Raw genomic sequence first — 20,806 nt, 5'->3', positions numbered from 1 at the left:
TCTGGGGCTGGTTTTGTAACAGGTAGTCGTGCACAAGCTGCTTCTAGAAATGACTAGTCCTCAGCTAACTCTTACTCTGACATTGATGCCAGATTTGGTGCAGGAACCAGTGGAGAGATGGCTGTTGCTCTGGAGCTGGCCCAAGTGTCCACTGGAGGCCCTGTATCCGTAGCCTGCCCACCTCTAGCTCTACGGCAGGTGCCAGGGTGGACATGAGTCCTTAGTTGGTGCCAAGAGCAGGTGCTCACAGCGGCTCTGGCTTTGTAGGTGGAGGTGCACTCGCTCTGCTGCTGGTACAAGAACCTGCTGTAGCTCACCGGGTGGCAAGCGCTCCCGTGCCTGCGCCAGGTCTCCCTGTGGGACTGAGGCAGACGCTGGCTGTAGGTGCAGCTGGCCTCCTAACCCTGGTGCACACTTGGCTCAGGCTCTGGAGCTCCTGAGGAAGGCGCTAGGGCAGGAGATGGAAGCGCCTCTAGCTCTGGAGCGGGCTCTGGTTCCGTAGCTGCTTCTGCAGCTGCATCGGGCTGGGGGGGCGGGGTTCACCAGCGCTGGTACAGTGGCCTGGTCTCCATCTGGAGGTGGTGCTGAGGCAGCAAGAGGAGAGAACATCACCAACTTAATTGCAGGTCCATGTGGCTTCTCAAAGAAAAGCCCACAGCCTCCAGAGCAGGGCTAGAGCTGGTGCTAGAATTACTTCTCGTTCTCAGGCTGCCCCTAACTCTGGCACTGGGGCAGCATGGGAGGGAGAAGTGGGGGTGGAGGCGGCCTTCGCTCTGAGGCTCTGGTCAGAGGTTTTTGTAACCATGTAGCTGGTCCATGTGCTTGAGCCAGAGGGGCTCTCGCGTGTGGATGGCACAGGCTCAGGCTCTAGAGCTGGCTCCACAGATGGTACGAGTCTAGCTCTGGTGCAAGTTCTGGGTGTCAGATGGTTCTAGATCGTAGCTCCTGCCCGAGCTGGCTCCGCTCCACAGCTCATGCAAGGTCTGGTGCTGGAGATGCTCTAGCTCTCTCTCCCCCGCTTGCTGACTGTGGGTGAGATGCTGACCCGTAGGTCAGTAGGTCAGGCTGTAGCCCTGAGGGCAGGGAGGGGGTCTGGGGTGCACCTCTTCTCCCAGGGACAGACATGGGTGCTGGTGCGGGCACAGGTGTGGATGGATGAACAGGAGAATATGCCCAGATCTCCCACCTGGGGACACCCTCCCCACCCCCCTGCATCCCTGGGCTGCTGGGGGGTCACATGAGTATAACATGTGAGGTGCTATTACCTTCCAGGCACTGTTCTGAGGCTGTGGGCAGAGCAGTGAGGAAGCACTGTCCCCACCCCCGTGGGCCTGCCCCGACCAGAGGTCAGAGGGGCATAGGGTGCCTGGCAAGTGTCTCCGCTCAGGTGGGAGCAGCTGCTGGGGTGGTGGGACACACAGATGTCCCTAACGGGAGCTCAGGACTGAACCAGGCAGGGTCTGTGGTGTAGGGGATGCGGGATCCTTGGTCTGAACACCCCTGTTAGGTATTGTCCCCATGTAGCCTTGCCTGTCGCACTCCCTAGTTTTGCCTCCATAAAACAGGCTGGGAAGGAGGCTGTTCCTGGGTTCAAGAGTTATATCCAAGTGCAGACCCAGGTCTAGATCAACTCTGGAGGTGGGTTCAGCTCTGGCACCTGCCCGGCAGCTGGAGCCTGGTCCTACATGATGCTTGCGCCAACCCAGAGATTGAGGTAGCTCCAGTCTCAGCTCTCTTGCCAGTTCTCTGGTCAGAGCCACCTTTTGAGCTGGATCCTGCTCCGGCCCCCACCGTGGAACTCCCTGTACAAGGGCCGCACCTCCCATCCTACATTCGCCATCAAGCACGAGGTCAGGAGTGGGGCTGAGGGGCAGGAGGGTCCCTGCTGGGCGGGTTATCCCAGAACCTTGGTGACCCCACTCAGATTCTCTGCTTCCTCACGTCCTCACCAGGGCTGCTGGTCCTCACACCAGACATCTGCAGATCTGAGGGTGACCAGCGCTAGCCCCATAGGGTTTCCTTTGCCAGAGTCCCTCCCCGGGAGCTCCCGTCTCTGACACATACTCCCCACGTCCTCCCCTCCCCTTGCACGTCCGTGTGTTGGTCTCTGTTCCTGTGGACCCCATGGACGTGGAGCAGTGTTTGCACCAGAGGCTTGTGAAACCTTTCTCTGGCCTTGGGTTGTGACAGTGCTTCTGCCCTCCGAGGGGTGTCTTCCAGCTTTCTGCATTTCCCCTGTTTCTGTGTTGGCCACAGGAGGAACCCACTGTCTGGGCTCCTGCCTGGGGTCTGGTCCCAGAAGGATCAGGGTTTGGACCACTAGAGTGTGCCCATATTTACTCAAGGGGCCTCTGTTATGATCTCCTCTTTCATCTGCCAGGGATTTTAATATTGAATAAGGGGAATTCTGTGTCACATAAACACTCACACATACGGGGTCCCATTTGAAAATCTGTGGGTGGACACAAAGGTACCGACTGGATGATTCCACTTCAGGAAACATCCAGAACCCGTGAAGGGACAAAGAGAGAGAGAAAGAGCAGCTTAGAGGTTTCCAGGGGCTGGGCTGGGTGAAAAATGGGCAGGGAGGACTTCTGGGTCAGGGTGTCCTTTGGGGACTGAGATGTTCTGCAGCAATGATCTGGGATCCAGTGGCACAATGTTGGGAACACACTTAATGCTCATGATTTGTTCAAGGGAAACAACTAAATTTATTTTAAAAAAATAATATATGCCTCACAGAATGTGTAAAAATAGAAAGACAGTGAATAGATACCAGAAAGAAAGAATATAGGAGGAAGAGATGATGCATGCGGGCGGGGGGTCGGGGTCAGGTGATGGACCTAAGGGTGATTGTACAAGGAGGTCTCTCCGAAGGGTTGTGGGCTCCAGGTATGTATCTGGGAGCCCTACAGGAACAGGAGGAGGGCCAGGGGCCCTGTCAGGAGCAGTGACAGGGTCAGGAGAAGGGTTAGGACCCGGGGCAGGATCATTGACAGTGGCTGGGGCAGGAGCAGGGACAGGAGCAAGGGCAGGAGCAGGGGTTGGAGCAAGAGGTGGCTAAGGGCAGGAACACTGGTAGTGGCTGAGGCAGGGGCAGCAGCAGGGTCAGGAGACGGGGCAGGGGAGAGGTCCTGATCAGGAGCAGGGTCAGTCTCAGGAGAAGGAGCAGGAGCAGGGGTGGGGACGGGAGCAGCAGCAGGGTCAGGGTCAGTCTCAGAAGCAAGATCAGTAGCAGAAGCAGAAGCAGGAGGAAAATCAGTGTCAGGAGCAGGGGCCGAAACAGGAGCAGGAACAGGGTCAGGGTCAGGATTTGGGTCAGAGTCAGGGTCAGGGTTAGGGTCCGGACCTGGAACAGGGTCAGGGTCAGGGTCGGGAGCTGGGGCAGGGCCTGGGGCAGGAGCAGGTGCCACCTCCCCTTGGTTGGGATCCAGCTCCTCTTCCTCGTGTGGCTGCTTGTCCTGAACCCCTGTTAGGTCACCTGCTGACTCTAGGGCCCCTGCAGGAGTCTCTGCGGACACCCCCTCTCCTCCTAGACCTGCTGATGCAGGAGCAGCCTCTGCAGGGGGCCCTCCAGCTACAGGGGGACCATCCTTGGGCTCTGCAGGGGTGTGAGCTCCCACCCCTGCTCCTGGCTGCTCCATCTCTGTGAGAGGCGTCATGAGAGGGGCTCTCAGGGGTCAGATGGGGACCCCGTGTGAGAGGAGAGAGACCCTCCACATGCCTGCCTCTCTGTGAGCCCCTGTAGGGACAGACCCAGCCGAGATCCTCCCAGAGGGGTCACAGCCAGGAAGGAACTCCCCCAGGGCATCTCCCTGATGACTGTCCCCCAGCTGGGTGCTCTGAGCCTAGTCTTGGCTCCTGGCCCCACTCCAGCCTCTGGGGCTCCTCCCTGTGGGGCCCAACACCCACCCTTGCCCAGACACCCACAGACACTCACCTCAGCTTCTCACCCTCGGGCTCTACCTCCCTGAACTCCCCCTCCAGGATTAGAGTCCAATGTAGGAGGAACAGGGACCGTGGCCTGGGCGGGGTCAGGGGCCTTCCCAGGCAGTCCCGGGTACCTGCTCCTGGAGATTGCTCTGTGGAGACTCCGTTCCCACGTCCACGCTGGCCCTGCTGGGCAGTGGGGCACAACTGTACCACTGGAGGGAGGTGGGACCTGGTGTCCCCCGCCTCTCACTTCCAGCCTCTGCGGTGCTCTGCAAAGAGGGGGACGGGCAGCCGCCCGGAGACCTCACAGCCCCGCCCAGCCCTCCTCCCTGTGCTCCTGCCCACTCCCCCTGTGCTCCCAGATCACACACAGACCTGAGTGTGCACAGCCCTGCACCCGGGATGCAGCGACCCATCCCTGCAGGGCCGGGGTCAGCCCTGGGCAGAAAGGCACGGCCCCCACACCCCATCCCACCAGGGAGCCTTGACCTGGGGAGTGAACAGCACCCGCTCACCAGGTTCTGACCCCTCATCAGCCTGCACCTGCTCAGGGAGGGCCCACCCCACATGTCCCTTTCCCCCCTCCCACATGTGCCCTAGGGGAGGAGACCCAGCCCTGCACTGGTTGGATCAGAGTGGTGTGGGGTTGGGTGGGATGGCTCTGGGGTCCTTTTGAACCTTCCTGCCAAATGGCCAGAGGCACCGGGGAGCCCTGATGGGACACCCCCATGAGGGGCACTCCTGGCAGGGTGCGCTGTCCTCCTCCTGCAACATCCAGATGTGTTGAAGCAGCAGGAAAACATGCTGTTGGTTTGAGGATCTCCAACCAACTGAGCAGGTAGGGGGCTGTGTCCGAATGCGGGTGCCTGGTTATCCTGGTTCCAAATTCCGAGGGGTTGTGTCGTCGGGGAAGTGAGGTCACCACATCATGGGGTCCCCACATCCAACTTCCTCCTCACACAAGAGCCCCCAAGGACCCCTCCCCGAGGGGTTCCGTGCTCACCGTCTACCTCATACCCCGTCCATACAGATACACCAACACAGCCCCTCCCATTCCCCAGGGAGGCCTGGGTGCAGCCCGTGTTCCCGCGTGGAGGACACACAGCTGAGGTCAGACGTGACTTCTCCTCCTGCCGAGGGCTGTGACCCCGGACAGACCCTGTGCCTCTCAGGGCCCCTCAGGCTCCCCATCTGCACAGTGGGGTTCAGGCTTCTTTGTCTAGGGATGCCATGAGGCGTAGGAACTATGGATCTGTCCTGTCCCTGCTGTCACAGAGCCTCTGGGACCCCATTAACCCCCACCTAGGCAGCCCAATTACTCGGGCTTCAGCGGAGGTCTCCTGGGCAGTAACTACCTCCCCACTAGAGGGGTGTCTCTTCCCGCTTCCAGGTGCCCAGGGTGGTGGACAGCGGACCCCAGACCCTGTCCCCTCCCAGTGCCCTGGCAACCTCCCTGGGCACTTTGGGGCCCCTGGACACTCACCTGGAAGATACCCCTCCTCCCCTGCTGTGGATCTGAGTTATTGTCAGGAGTCCCTATGCCCCTGCCCCTCCTCTTCCTTCTCCCCCTTGTCATTCTCCCCTCCCAGGACGTGCACCCCTCCTGACCCCTCAGCTGGGCACCCAAAGTGGTGTGTGTGTGTGTGTGTGTGTGTGTGCAGGTGTGCTGCTCTGCCTGCCTGGGGAGCCTGGGGTCATGTCCTCACATGGGATGCGGTGGGAGGCTGTCCCTGAGGACCAGGGGGCTCTCGTCCCCAGGCGAACCTCATGGGTGTGAGGCTAGAAAGGACTGGAGAACAGCCCTGCTCCGGGGACCCTGCATGCCTCATTGGCCTGGACCAGCCCTCCCCACCCCGACCTTGTCTGCAGCCAGGCCTCCCTCCAGCCCAGCCAATCCAGCTGCTCCAGGGGATGCACAAGCATCACAAGCAGGAGCCCTGCAGCCCTGTGGGGCCAGGTTCCGAGTCCGGGGTTCCAGGGTGAGGAGAGGTGAGGCCAGGCAGGTGTGGGGAGAGGGCAGCCTGGACTCTCCTGGGGTCATGGCCCTCTGGTCAGCACAGACCCTGCTGCCAGCTGAGCCCATGGGCGCCCCGACTCCAGGTCTTGGGCGGGCTCTGAGAAGGAGATCAGATGTGGGTCCTGCTCGCTCACAGGGGTCACGCTCTCCTGTTGCTCCAAGACAATCCTGCCGCCGGACTTCCCCTCCTCGTTGGCCAGCCACGCCCTCAGCCCAGGAGCACAGGCCATCCTCCAGCTCAGGGCCAGTGGGTGCTGGGCAGGCAGGGAAGGCTCACTCGACCTGGTCCTGCCCCAGGACGGTGGCTCCTTCCACAGCTCCTGAGGAAGAGGGTCATCCTCTGCTCTCTGGGCCACTGGCATGTGACCCCCTATCAGGCACTGGAAGGACTCCAGTCCAGACCTGGAAGTGCCCCAGCGGGGAGTGGACCACTCACTGTACACACACGATCGTGGAAGGTGGGCAAAGGACGAGCCGGAGGTGACGCTGTGCCATGGCCTGGAGCCCAGGGGGCTGGCTGCTTCAGTGCCCTCCAGGGGTCAGCAGCCTCCCCTTTCCCTGGATGGGAATCCTCCTGGAGCCTCGTCTTGCCCCTCAGAGCTCCTCATCTGTGGCTTTCAGGACCAAGGGAGAGACTGTGGTGAGGCCCTGAAGGCTCCACTCGCCTCCTTCCTCCACACACATCACTGCTTCCCGAGAAGCAGGAGCTGTGCTCTCTCACCACCTGGAGCAGCCTGGTTAAGGCACATGTTCCCTCCAAGGCCCAGCCCCTCTGGCTCTGTCACCTGCTCGGTGGCCCCGGCCACCTGGCTGGGTGAGGAGTCCCAGGAGAGCTCTCCTAGCTGGGTCAGGGTTCATATTCTTGGGCACAGAAATGCCCCATCTGTCCTCTCCTGCAGAAGGTGAATGCCTGGCCCGGGTGGCCCTCAGGGGCCTGAGGAAGGGGAGACCCCGCAGCTGCCCTGGAGACAAGTGTGATGGCACCTCTGTCTGGAGAACAGGGATCAGCACCTATCCCACCGGCAGGTGCACCATCAGTTAGCCATCCCCATTCTGGGATCACCCCATAAACTCTGGCACAGCATGTGTACCTGTTACTGTGCATCACGGCTGATGCCAGGTGTGTGATCTTCCCGAACCTGCTTTTTCAGGGGAGGACACCAGCCCCTCCATCCTCTTCCTCCCCCCATTGACTCTCTCTCCACATCGGTATTTCCAAGGAGCCCCGGCTCTGGAACATGGACCATGACCCAGGTCTCCCTTCCATCTTACTGAAGGGAACACCCATGTACATAAATCTCTCTATTTGCAACAGATTCCAGAAAGTGGAATTTCTTTGTCAATATAATCATTTTAAGGTAGAAGCCTGGACATACAACATTCAAGGTCTCTGTTCCTCTTTGAGCCTTATTTGGGAAGCTGGGCCTGTGACCTCCAGGAAGGGTCAATAGTAGTAGCTCTTAGTGGAGTGAGTGAGGTATTGGAGTGACCTAATCAGCAAGTCCCTCTCACCTCCCAGCTCCCTCCTGACTTTATGCTCAATTGGAATGTACGTTGGGGCAGGTGTGGCCCCTTGTATGGGGAGTTCCACAGCTGGAGCTGGAGTGGGCTGTAGCTCGAAAGATGGGCCTGATCCCAGAACTGGCATGAGAACTGAGACTGGAGCTGCCCCAATCTCTGGAGTTGGCTCAAGCATCAGAGTTGGACCTGGCACTAGCTCCAGGGCAGGTGCCAGAACTGAATCCACCTCCAAAGATAATCTAGACCTGATTTTTCACCTGGATTGAGCTCTTGAATCCAGGAAAGTTAGTATCCCATGTCTGTTTTATGGATGGCAAAACTAGAGACAGTGACGGGCATGGTACATGGGGATAATGTGGGGCACGGGTGTTCAGACCAGGATCCTGCATCTGCCTCACCATCTAACACCCTAGAATATTCAATAGCTCTGGACTTATGGCATCTGTGAAACCGGCTCTAGAGTCCAAGCCAGTGCTATCCACACACTAGAACTCCTCCAGCTCCAACATGTAGACCACCTACAGAGTGAAACAAATCTGGCCATAGCTTCAGAGCAAAGGTCATCTCGAATACAGCTTCTCCCCCTCACTCTGATCTCATTGCCAGAGTTAGAGGCAGCTCGAGAATGAGAGCCAATTCTAGCAGCAGCTGTAGCCTTGCTCTGGAAGGCTGTGGGCTGTACCTTTTGAGAAGCCACATGGACAGACAGGCAGGTTGGTGATCTATTCTCCTCTTGCTGCCTCAGCATCATCTCAAGATGGAGACCCAAGCACTGAACCAGGGCTAGTACCCCCCGCCCCCCGAGCTAGATGGGGGACTTCTGCAGCTGCAGAAGTACCTATGGAACCAGAGCCCGCTCCAGAGCTGGAGGCAATTCCATCTCCTGCTGTAGTGCCTTCCTCAGGAGGCTGAGCAAGTGCATACTAGGTTTAGGAAGCCAGCTGGACCTATAGCCAGATTCTGCATCAGCTCCACAAGGACACCTCCAGCAGGCACAGGAGGCTATTTGTCCCCATTCCTGAGCTCTGAGTGATGCTTTATAATTTTCTCCTTTTTCCTATGACCTTAAAATTTCTTCCTCTCTAAGTTTTGGTGTCAAGCTCAACACCATGCCTTGTAAAGATGTCTGTTATCAACAATTTGAGTGACAGGTTCAATACAATCCCCATAAAATACATCAGCAGGCAATTATCTGTGGAAACTAGTGAGATTATTCCAAAATGTACACTAAAAGACAAGGCCCTCAATACTCATAAAAGTCATGAAGGAAAACAGTGTCAGAGAACTTACACTACCCGATACTCAGGCTCTGTAAAACCTATGGTAATCAGGGCAGTGAGGTGATAGAGCAAGGGGACACAGAGTAGTATGGAGTCCAAGTCCAACTCATACATGCATATCTTCAGGAATCCTAGAAACATAATGAAGAAAGACACACAAAAACAGTACATCCTGAGAATGGTTTGATATACCAATATATACATAAACCTCATTCCCAGAAAGATGGACAAATCCACTTGATTATCTCACCCAATATAGAAAAAGGTCCTGACAAGATTTCAAACCCTCACATGATAAAAACATGAAACCAACGAGGAAAGAAGGAAAGAGCTCAACAAAGTCAAGGCTGTTTCTGAAAAGCCCACACTGAACACCATCCTCGGGGGATAAAGGTTAAAGCGTTACCCTAGATGAGTAACAAGGCAAGGATGCCTGCCATTGTGGTTTCTATTCCACATAGTACTGCAAGTCCTGGGCAGAGCGATTAGACAAGAAAAAAGTGCATCCACAATGGGAGGGAAGAAATAAATCATCTGTGTATGAAGATGTAGATGTCTTCTATACTTCCACCAAATGACGGTGGAAGCATTCACCAAACACTTTTAGAAACAGCGGAGGACTTCAGTGGTGATGCAGGATGCAAATTCAACTAAGAAAAATAATTTGAGTCAATTTACATGAAGAATCAACCAAAGAGAAAGAAAATTAAGAAAATTCTATTTACAATAGCATAATAAAATACTTAGGAATAAACCTAACAAATGAGGTGAAAGGCTTACACATAGAGAATTATAACACCCTGCAGACAGAAGTGAAAGAAGATGCAAATAAAAGCCTCTTGTGCTCTCAGACTAAAGGTCTTCTTTTTTTTTTTTTTAAGATTTTATTTATTTATTCATGATAGTCACAGAGAGAGAGAGAGAGAGAGGCAGAGACACAGGCAGAGGGAGAAGCAGGCTCCATGCACCGGGAGCCCGATGTGGGACTCGATCCCGGGTCTCCAGGATCGCGCCCTGGGCCAAAGGCAGGCGCCAAACCGCTGCGCCACCCAGGGATCCCAAGACTAAAGGTCTTCTATTGTCAAGATTCCATGCTACCTGCAACAATCTCCAGATTCAGTCTCTGTCAACCTCAATGCCATTTATTGCAGAAATAGAATAATTCATCCTAAAGGATCGTGTAATCTAGAAGGACCTCAAATAGCCAAAACAATTCGGAAGACAATTGGTACTGGTCCAAGATGATGAAGCAATAGGAAACCTTAGTCATGTTGATCCCAGGAATTCAGCTAGAAGCTATCAATTCATTCTGAACTCCTGTGAATTCTGCCAGAGATCTAAGAAAAGCATAGCTGCAACTTGCAAATAGAAAAGCAACCACTTTCTGATTATATATGACAAGATCGAAACACTTATCTCAAAAAAGAAAAGAGGCAGTCCTGACTGCCAAGGGCCTAATCAGTATGGACATAAGACGTCAGAACTAGAGTTCAGAATAATAATTATAAAAATACTAAATAGGTATGAGGAAAGCATAGAAGACACTAGAGAATCCCTTTCTGCAGAAAGTAAAGAACTCAAATCTAATCAGGATGAAATAAAAAAGGCTATTAATGAGATACAATAAAAAATGGAGGCTCTAACTGCTAGAATCCACAAGGCAGGAGAGAGAATCAGTGATCTAGAAGACAAAATGATGGATAATAGAGAAATTGAGAAAAAGAGAAATAAACAACTACTGGATCACAAGGGGGAGAATTGAAGACATAAGTGATAACAAAATGTGAAACAATATTAGAATAATTGGGATCCCATAAGAAGAGGAAAGAGAGGGGGCGGTGGTGTCAGAAGGTATATTGGGGCAAATTAGTGTTGAGAACTCCAATCTGGGGAAGGAAACAGGCATTCCTTCCTGTTTCCTTCAGGGAATGGAAGAAGATATTTATAAATGTCTTATCACATAAAGGGCTAGTATCCAAAATCTGTAAAGAAGTTATCAAACTCAACACCCAAAAAACAGATCATCCAATGGTCAGAAGGTACGAACAGATATTTTACCAAAGAAGACATACAGATGGCCAACAGACACATGAAAAAAAGCTCAACGTGACTCAGCATCACGGAAATATGAATCGAAATCACATAAAATGAATAAGCCAGGAAATGACAGATGTTGGTGAGGATGTGGAGAAAGGAGAACCCTCTAATATTGTTGATGGAAACGTAAGCTGATGCACGCACTCTGGAAAACAGTGTGGACGTTCCTCAAGAAGTTAAAAATAGAGCTACCCTATGGCCTTGCAATTGTACTACTAGGGATTTACCCCAAGAATACAGATGTAGTGAACCCAAGGGGCCCCTGCACCTCAATGTTTATAGCAGCAATGTCCACAATAGTCAAACTCTGGAAAGAGCCCAGATGCCCACCAACAGATGAATGAATAAAGAGGTGGTATATATATATATATATATATATATATATATATATATATATATATATATGCCATCAAAAAGAATGGAATCTTAGCTTTTACAATGACATGGATGGAACTAGAGGATAATGTAAGCAAAATAAGTCAACTAGAGAAAGACAATTATATGATTTCCCTCACGTGTAATTTAAGAAACAAAACAGAGTAATAAAATATTATTTTATTTTTGATGAAATCATTAAGGAGGGCACATGATATAATGAGCACTGGGTGCTATATAAGACTGATGAGTCACTGAACTCTACCACTGAAACTAATAATACCTGATATGTAATTACATCAATTTAAAAGAAAAAAGAAAAAAACAACCATGGATGACTGACACTTCCTGGTTTCAAAACATATTACAAAGCAAATGTTCATCAAAACAGTGTGGTGCTGGCTTAAAGACACATCTATAGTGTTGAAATACAACACAGAGATGAGACGATGGCTTGTATCTATGGTTAAATAAAGCAAACGTACAAAGACAGAACCTTCCATTTCAACATTTACAGAAATGAGTCAACCATGGATCAAGACCTCAGTGAAAGTCCTAAAATGGTCAATCTCCCATAAGAAAACATAGAGGAGAAGCTCCATGACACAGGGTATGACAACGATGTTTTTTAGATAGGACACCAAAAACACAACAATAATAAAATGGCCAAATAGGACTACATCCAAGTTAAAAACTATTGTGAATCACAGGACACAAGAGGTGAAAGGCATCCTACAGAAGAGGAGAAAATATTTGCAGATCATGGATCTGATAATGACTTCTTATCCATTTTAAATACAGTACTCCTACAACACAATAACCAAACAATCAAATGACTCGATTTAACAATGGCCAAAGGACTGGAATTGACATTTCCCCAAAGATGACATGTGAATGGCCATCAAGTGTATGAAAATATGCTCCATGTGACTAATAATCAGAGAAATTAAACGAAAACCACAGAGATAAAAATCTCACTCTCACTGTGATGACTACCAGAAACAGAAAACACCAAATGTTGGCAAAGATTCAGAGAAAGTGGAAACCCTGTGCCCTGCTGGTGTGATTGTGAATTGGTGAACCACTATGGAAAACAGGATTGAAGCATCTCAGAAAATTACAAATGCGGGACACCTGTGTGGCTCAGCGGTTTTGCGCTTGCCTTTGGCCCAGGGTGTGATCCTGGAGTCCTGGGATCGAGTCCCACATCGGGATCCCTGCGTGGAGCCTGTTTCTCCCTCTGCCTGTGTCTCTGCCTCTCTTGTTCTCTGTGTCTCTCATGAATAAATAAATAAAATCTTAAAAAAAAAAGAAAATTACAAATGCAACTACAGTATGATCCAGCAACCCCTCCTCTGGGTATATGTTCAAAAGAATTGAAAGCAGGGTCTGGAAGAGATAGTTGCACACCCACGTGCACAGCAGCACTCTTCACAGTAGCCGAAGGGTAGAAGTAACTCAGATGTCCACCAATGGATGAAGGGAGAAACCAAATGTGGTCTCTCCACCGATGAAATAGTGTTCAGCTTTAAAAAGGAAGGAAACCCTGACACCTGCTCCAGCATGCATGAGTCCTGAGGACACGAGGCTCAGTGAATGAAGCTGTCACAGAAAGACAAGTACTGCATGAATCCACAGTGTGGGGCACCTGGTGGCTCAGTCAAGTGAAGTGTCTGCCTTCGGCTCAGGTCATGATCCCAGGGTCCTGGGATGGAGCCCTGCATCCGGCTCCCTGCTCAGTGGGGAGCCTGCTTTTCCCTCCCCCTCTCTGTCCTCAGCCACCCACCCTCTTTCTCAAATAAATAAATCAAATCTTTAAAAAAACGAATCCATACCTGGGCACCTCCAAAGTAGCCATATTCATGGACATAGAAACTAGAATGGTCATAACCAGAAGATTCAGGGGAGGAGTTGAGATCCCCTATCCTGCTGGGACCCCATAGCCAGACCCCAGAAGGCAACCCAGCCGGCGGGTTCCTCCTGTGGCCAACACAGAAATAGGGGAAATGCAGAAAGCTGGAAGACACCCCTCGGAGGGCAGAAGCATTGTCACAACCCAAGGCCAGAGAAAGGTTTCACAAGCCTCTGGTGCAAACACTGTTCCACGTTCATGGGGTCCACAGGGACAGAGACCAACACATGCTTGTGCAAGGGGAAGGGAGGACCACGAGTATGTGTCAGAGACGGGAGCTCCCGGGGAGGGACTCTGGCAAAGGAAACCCTATGGGGCCAGCGCTGGTCACCCTCAGATCTGCAGGTGTCTGGTGTGAGGATCAGCAGCCATGCTGAGGATGTGAGGAAACAGAGGTCCCTGCAAGTCCCCTGGAGAGCAGAGTTTGTTGGGGGAATGGCAGGTCCAGTAGTGGGAGAACCCACAGAGTCCAGAGTCATCCATTCCTGACCACCTGTCCCTTTTTAGGCAGAATGGTCAGCTCTGCTCCCCTGGGTTCAGTAGAGCCTCCTGATGTGAGGGTGCATTCCCTCAGAAGCTAGGACCCTGTGCTCCAGGATGCTGAGCGTTGGGTCCACAGCTAAGAACAATCCATAGTCAAAGAGATGGGGCCCCTGACCCAGATCAACTTTCTAGTGACTCCAGTCTCTGTCGTGAGCCTCAGTTTCCCCATCTATGACATGGGTTGAATTCCCTGAGAAAGTGGAATCATTGCCTGGTGCCTGAGAACAGAAAGAGCCACCAGGCAGGCTGTCTCAGCATCCTGCCTCTGGGGCACAGAATCCAGGAAGCTCCTCCTGAGCCCCCTCCTGCCACTCAGCTCCTGGGAATATTCAGAATTGTTTGAGGAGGAGGTGGAGGAGATTCAGGATGACAGCAGATCCCAGGAGAAGGAAGGTCAGTACAAGGAGGACCGCTAGTCAGGGCCTGTACCACCAATCAGGGCCCAGGCTGTGATGCCCTTGGATCTTACCCCAAATTCTGGCTCCTGGTATATGCACCCTACTTCTGTGGTTTCCCTTCCCCCATCCATCCTGCTTCCCTTCCATTCCTCACACCCTCTCCCTAATTCAATCACTCCCTTTCTAGTCTCCCATCCTCCCTCCCTCTCTCCCATCCTCCCTTTCACCTTCCCTCCCTCAGTAGAGGATCTGGGTCCCTGCTGTGCACCAAACACTGAGGTTTCAACAGTGAGCACCCCTCCCTGTGGTCTCTGCCCACGTGACACTCAGGTCCACTGTGGGAGGTGACAGGGGCAGTCCTCAGGGTTAGCAGTGATGATGAGCACCAGGAATTTGGTCCTGAAAATGGAAGTCCATTGCACAAAGAATAGAGAGGCTCAAGCTGGACACTTCCTCTAGAAGTATCTAGTCCTAAAATATGATAAACAAGAAAGTTTATCCTAGATTCCATGCAACGTGAGTTACAATGGCTCCTATGCACAGATTCCTAAAATCAACAAAGAGTCACTTACCCAGTGTTGAGTGGGGGTTTGAGACATAAATTTTCTGACCAAATGACAGAGTTTCAGCCAACATCTCCACAGCCTCTGCATTTTCCCAAGGGCCCCTGTGATTCTCTTCCCCTTACAGTGTTCCTCTTGGGAAGCTCTGTCCTGTTGTCTTCCTTGTGTCTGGCCTCTTCTGGGCCCTTCATGGGCCTCCCTCGCCAGGACATCCTGAGCTCTGTGGCCACTGGGCACCCATATCCAGCACTGGATTAGGTTCCAGGAAGAGACCAGAGGCACACAAGTCACCAAGGAGCATCTGAAGGTCAGGTAGGGACAGTGAGAACCTCAGGTGTTTTTTCCCCAAAACCCTCAGTGTGATGTTTATCCTGGGGGTGGGGGAGGGAGGGGGGGCGGTGACACATGAGGAGCACCAGTGGCTCCACTGTCAGAGGTCACCAACTTGATGTGTACACTGGTAGGTAAATCCCATCCCTGCTCTGAAGAATTTCTGGAAACAGTGGTCATCTCAGTGGCAGCTGATCTGGGAGGTCAACCTTTCAGCTTCCTGATGCAGGATGGAGCCACAGAACAGCACAGTCAGGAAAGACCAGAGAGGGCCCTAGTTCTCTGCTTACTCCTGGCTCAGCGTGAAGCCTTGCACATGTGCAGAGGAGACATGAGATGGTTGGCAAACATCCAGGGCAGATTTGTAAATGGTCAGACCTTTGAATGTGCTCCCATACCCAGATCCATTGGCAAAGAACAGAAGCCTTCCTGACTTTGAGCCCAACCTCTGAGCAAGCACTCACCTATCACTAGGATGCCAGGATCTGAAGTAGAAACAGAATTAATGTCAACCATGTTGAAAAAACTAAAGGAAAGTAGGTTGATAACTACTCATGGAACAGAGAAAATAAAGACAAAGAAATGATCAAAAAGAACCAACATGCATGTTTCCACTGTATTTCTATATACTAACAATGAACAATCTATAAATGAAAGCAAGAAGACAATTCCAATTGCAACATGTCCCAAAAGAATAATATGCTTAGAAGTAACTTTAATAAAAGAAGGGCAAGACCTGTGCGCTGACCTATAAAGCATTGCCGAGGGCTCAGATGTTATAGGACATGAGATGTTCTGTGCTCATGGATCAGGTGACTCAGTGTTGTCAAGATCTCCCCAAATCTCCCCAATCAATATGTAGACTCAATTCAACTGCTGACAAAACCCAAGTGGGATTTTGGGTTGATCCTTATTTTGGTTTGTTTTTGAAATATACAAACTAATTTTGAAATTTATATGGGATTGCAAGGTACCCAAATAGCCAAAATATCTTCAAAAAGAACAATGTCGGGGATCCTATACTTCTAATTTTAGAATCTCCTCTAAAGCTTCAGCAATCAAGGTAGTGTGATACTGCAATAGGGAGAGACATAAGATCAATGAAATAATTTGGAGAGTCCGGTAAGAATCCCAAATATTTATGACTCATTGATTTTGACATGGTGCCGGGGCAATTCAATAGTGAAAGAGAAACATTCCTACTAATTCTCCTGGTATAATTGTGTAACCACTTGCAAAAAGATTACTTCAGGCCTGACCTCACAGCATGTGAAAAAAACAACTCAAGATAGAGCATAAATCTAAATGTAAGAGGTAAATCTATAAAACTTGAAGAAAAAAAACATAGGAGAAAATCCTCATGACCTGGGGTGGGCCAGATTTCTTACATATACACCAAAAGCATGGTCCATTTAAAATAAGACAAATTGGACTTCATCAAAATTAAAAACTTTTGCATTTCAAAAAACACCATTGTATCTAATATCTAAAGAATTCTTTAGGGCAGCCCCGGTGGCGCAGCGGTTTAGCGCCGTCTGCAGCCCAGGATGTGATCCTGGAGACCCAGGATCGAGTCCCACATCGGGCTCCTTGCATGGAGCCTGCTTCTCCCTCTGCCTCTGCCTGCCTCTCTCTCTGTGTGTGTCTCTCATGAATAAATAAATAAAATCTTTAAAAAAAAAAAAAGAATTCTTTAAAAAATTAAATAAACAAAAAAATAAAGAACTCTCGAGAAAAATACAAAAAAAATGAAGAAGGAGGAGGAGGAGGAAGAGGCAGGGGGAGGGGTAGGAGGAGCAGGAGAAGCCATAAAAATGAACAACCCATCTAAAAAAAATGAGTAAAATATTTGATATGCATTTCACCCAGGAAGACATGTGAAAGGCTGAAAGCACATGAAAAATGAGTGGACGCCCTCAGTTACCAGGGAAACACAAATCAAAATCACAAAGAGACACCACCTCGCACCCACCAGAATGGCACCAGTCCAGAAAATAGGCACTAACAGGTGTTGGCAAGGATGACGGGCAAGCGAGACCACCAGAGGCTGTGAGCGGGACTGTGAAGTGGTGCAGCCACCACGGAGAACAGCCTGGTAGTTTTCCAAATAATTGGAGAGTTGCTGGATGCCTCAGGACCCCAACCCCTCTTGGCACAACCCCCAGAGATCTGGGGAGGGCTGGCCTTTACAAAAATGCTCACAGCAGCATTCTTCCTCATAGCCCCAAGGTGGGAACAACCTAAATGCTCATTAAATGGGAAATAAACAAAATGGATAAGCAAAATGTGGTCCATCCACAGGATGGAATAGAATCGTATTCAGGGCTGGGGTGCCAGCACCACTACTACAGGAAGGAATCCGGACCATGTGTTCCTGAGTGCGAGGAGCAGGGCTGCATGTACGAACCCCTTTTGTATGAAATCTCCAGAGGAGAAAAATCCATGGTGCTGGTTTCCAGGGGCTGGGGTGGGATTGGCCATTGATGTGTGGTGGGCATGAGGGACCTTTCTGGGGAAGTAGGAATGCTCTAAACTAGATTTTGCTGGAGGCTGCACAATTGTGAGATATAGTAAAAGCCACGAAATTGTATGATTAATAGAGATGAACACCAGGGAATGTGAAGTACGCGGCCGATAAAGTGGTTAAAAGGCAGTGTGACCTAGAAGCCGTTCTGTCCCTTGACTGGGGCAGAGGAAGAAGAAAGAATTGAAAAATATTTCCAGGGGCACCCGAGTGGCTCAGATGGTTGAGCATCTGCCTTAGGCTCAGGTCACGATCCCAGGCGGGGATCGAGTCCTGCAGGAAGCCTGGTTCTCCCTCTCCCTCTGCTGCTCCCCCTGCTTATGCGCGTGCGCTCTCTCTCTCTGTCAAATAAATAAAATCTTTACAGAGAACAAGAAAATTATTTCCAAAACTAACCCTGCGATTGGATCAGAATGTTCCCAGTACTGGTGCCTGGGGCGGAGCTCAAGGTGAGGTGTGTCACTGAGATCCTCGGCTTAGTCACCAAACCCATTTTGCTCTGGGATAGTTTCCACTGTCCCCTGCAACATCCCCCCCCCGCCCATCCCCAAAGCAGAACAAAATCAAGACAAAGCAGGTGGTGATGGACACGGGTCCTTGTTCTCTTCAGCCTACAGGAAGGTGGCAGCTGCTGACCTGCCCCTCGGAATCTCCAGGTCCATGTGGCCCCCGCTGCCCGGCGGTGGGTGCTGGGGCTGCCAGCCTGGCACCGGCTCCGCTTCCCCACAGCGTGGCCAAGCCCGCTAACGCCCGCGTGCACACAGATGTTGATGTTGGCTCTCCACGTGCACAGCAGACCACATAATTGTTTGATATTCACTTCCCCGTGGCTCAGTCAGGCCAACTTACACCAGCTCACACACGGATATTAATGTGGGCTTTCCGCATGCGTGGTGGACCGCGTAATCGTTTGAGTGGGGACTCTTGAGACAGGCATGTCCCTATCTGGAGTTTTAAAGGTCAGCTGCTACAGTGTTGGGGACATATCCTGTTGCTTTGTCCATGCGCCTCCTTCCTTGTAGCTGGAAATCAGTAGTGATGGTGGCCCATGTCGAGCCCCTATCTCACTAGAGTTGACCTCTCACTGCGCAGCACCTGTCTGTCCTTGACGCTGGCACCCAGTATCACCCACACCTCCCCACCAACACAGCACCCTCACCGTCTGCCGTCCATGCAAGGTCAATCTCAAAAGTGGACCCCCACTTTTGCTTTGCCTCACACTGCTAGACCAACCTGGCTGTGCATTTGCTCGCAGGCCTGGACTCTAAGTTTCAGGCAGGCTTCCATGGGTCACTGAGGGCCTGGGAGCTTTCCCTGTCTCTCCTCCAGGGTCCACATGGTTGGCTCATCCCGATGGGGTTCCTACTGTGGTTCTCAGACATCCCCTGCCAGTCTCCCCACCATGTCTCCCCTGCTCCTTCCAGAGCTGACACCGACCAGAGGATGGGGTCACTGTGAGCTCAGCCAGACTCACCATGGGGCTGGGAGGGTGCTCAGTGCCCAGGAGGACATCGGTCCATGGGGGAGGACGGAGGGAGGAGAACCATTGCTGGGCGAGCCACCAAAGTGCCACCACGGGCTTCATGGAGCCCCTGACTTCCTGTACTCCCATCGCTCCAGTGTGCCCAACAGCCTGAGGACACTGTCGGCTGATCCCAGTGATCTCTCTGAGGCCTCAGAAAACCAGCAAGGAAATGCCCAACGGTGTCCGGGGATACGGGGGTGCAGACTGGATGGGAAGCAAATGAATAGGGGAGAAATCATGGCAACAATCAGATTATCCCTAAATTAATGTTTTTCCTAACAGCAACCCTGTTAAAACCCCTGGGGAACTTTTGTGGGGGCTGGGTGAATTTTAGGCAATTTACATGTTTTCTTAAAAGTATAAAATTATGGGGCACCTGGGTGACTTAGCTGTTGAGCATCTACCTTTGGCTCAGGTTCATGATCCCAGGGTCCTGGGATTGAGTCCCACATTGGGGTCCCCTCAGGGAGTCTACTTCTCCCTCTGCCTGTGTCTCTGCCTCTCTCTCTGTGTCTTTCATAAGTAAATAAAACCTTTTAAAAATAAAGTATAAAATTACAATACAAATATATTGGTGTCTATTTAGTGCCAACAACCTTTTTAAAAATTCTGATTATACAGCTGATCCTGAAATAATGCGGATTTGAACCTCATGGATCCTGTTACCCCCGGATTGTTTCCAGTAAGTGCAGGCTGGTGCCGTAAGTCTATTTTCTCTGCTGTATGATTTTCCTGCTGACATCTTTCCTGAAGTTCCCCGTGTGGTAAGGACAGTGTGTTGTGCACAGAACTGCACCTGTGAGCCCATTGGCTATTCATGTGATCAGTAAGCCTTCGGGTCAGCAGTGGGCCATTAGTAGCTCAGCTTTGAGGGGCCTCCAAAAGTATACGTAGATTTTCGACTGCACGGGGGGTGGGGGGGGTCCAGTGCCCCTAAGGCCCACATTGTTCAAGAGCCAAGCACACAAAAATCAGAAAGTGCTGAGAATTCAAAATTCGGAGTAAGAATCTCCCTTGTTCAGCTCAGCACCCCGAGGGCAGTATTTCTATTATTGGTTTGGGACGGGGGCACCCCACAGGCAGTTACATCCAAGGACCCCAGAAAAACCAGGAAAAGAGAAAAAGGAGAGTCTCAGAGGGGGCGGGGGTCCAGACTGCCCATCCCTGGGGCTGTCCTGCCTGAGCCTGGCCTGTGCAAGCCTCTGAGGCTCTGGGCCCTCCACCCCCACTCTGGTCCTACCGCCTCTACCCTGAAAGGGGATGAGAGTCATGGCCCCTCCGAGGCCAAGGCCATTGGCACCTGCGAGCCTCCCCAAGGGCTGGCTGGCCCTGTTGGCCTGGAGGTGTGACACCTGGGGACATTGGACAGATGCATGCCATTTGGCCCACAAGTCCCACTTTTGGCAGTTTATTAGATTCACTCTGCTTGTGTTCAACACCTGTGTGTGAAGAAGTCCAGTGTTTGCAGGAGATGAGAGTAGGTGTTTTCCTGTGGAATGCATCAAAGTAATGCTCTTGAAAAAATGGAGAGATGTTTTTAGAGCATCGTGCACATGGGCATGGAAATTCTGAAGCTGTTGGCAGCCATGGGCTGAGGACAGGTGCTGAGTGCCCTGGTGGTGGGTGACGGTGCTGAGGCCATCACGGCCCCCTCCATGGGCGCCCGGTGGTGTGACAGCAGGTCCCAGCACTATTAACATGTGACCCCTACCTCTGCCTGGGTATGAAAAATTGTTTTCTTCAGGTTTTTGATAAATTAGGATCTCCAAAGGGTGCTGCGAATCCCTG

The sequence above is a fragment of the Canis lupus genome, chromosome 9, assembly GCF_003254725.2.
Source record: "Canis lupus dingo isolate Sandy chromosome 9, ASM325472v2, whole genome shotgun sequence".
Classification (NCBI taxonomy): domain Eukaryota; kingdom Metazoa; phylum Chordata; class Mammalia; order Carnivora; family Canidae; genus Canis; species Canis lupus.
Note: the sequence above shows the minus strand (reverse complement) of the source record.